Source organism: Papilio xuthus, unplaced genomic scaffold (genome assembly GCF_000836235.2).
Source record: "Papilio xuthus unplaced genomic scaffold, Pxut_1.1 DF827714.1, whole genome shotgun sequence".
Lineage (NCBI taxonomy): Eukaryota > Metazoa > Arthropoda > Insecta > Lepidoptera > Papilionidae > Papilio > Papilio xuthus.
Window position 1 is genome coordinate 4527732 of NW_013530935.1, and position 235 is coordinate 4527966.

Below are 235 nucleotides of genomic sequence, written 5' to 3' on the forward strand. Positions count from 1 at the left end.
TTTTTATAGGAGTAAGAATATTAATATTATATCCCGCTGCAACGAGACCGTTATATACATTGTTTACTTGTTCTTGTCGTTTAGCGGCAGACTTTCCTCCGTTTAAAATAGGTATAGTTGACACTTTGTAGGTTTTTTTCTTATTGTTTGCTAATGTTTTAATTATTTGTTGTGCAGCCGGCGAGGGCATACGGTGGTCCTCCTTACGGCGGGCCCGGCGGCGGTCAGCAGCCTG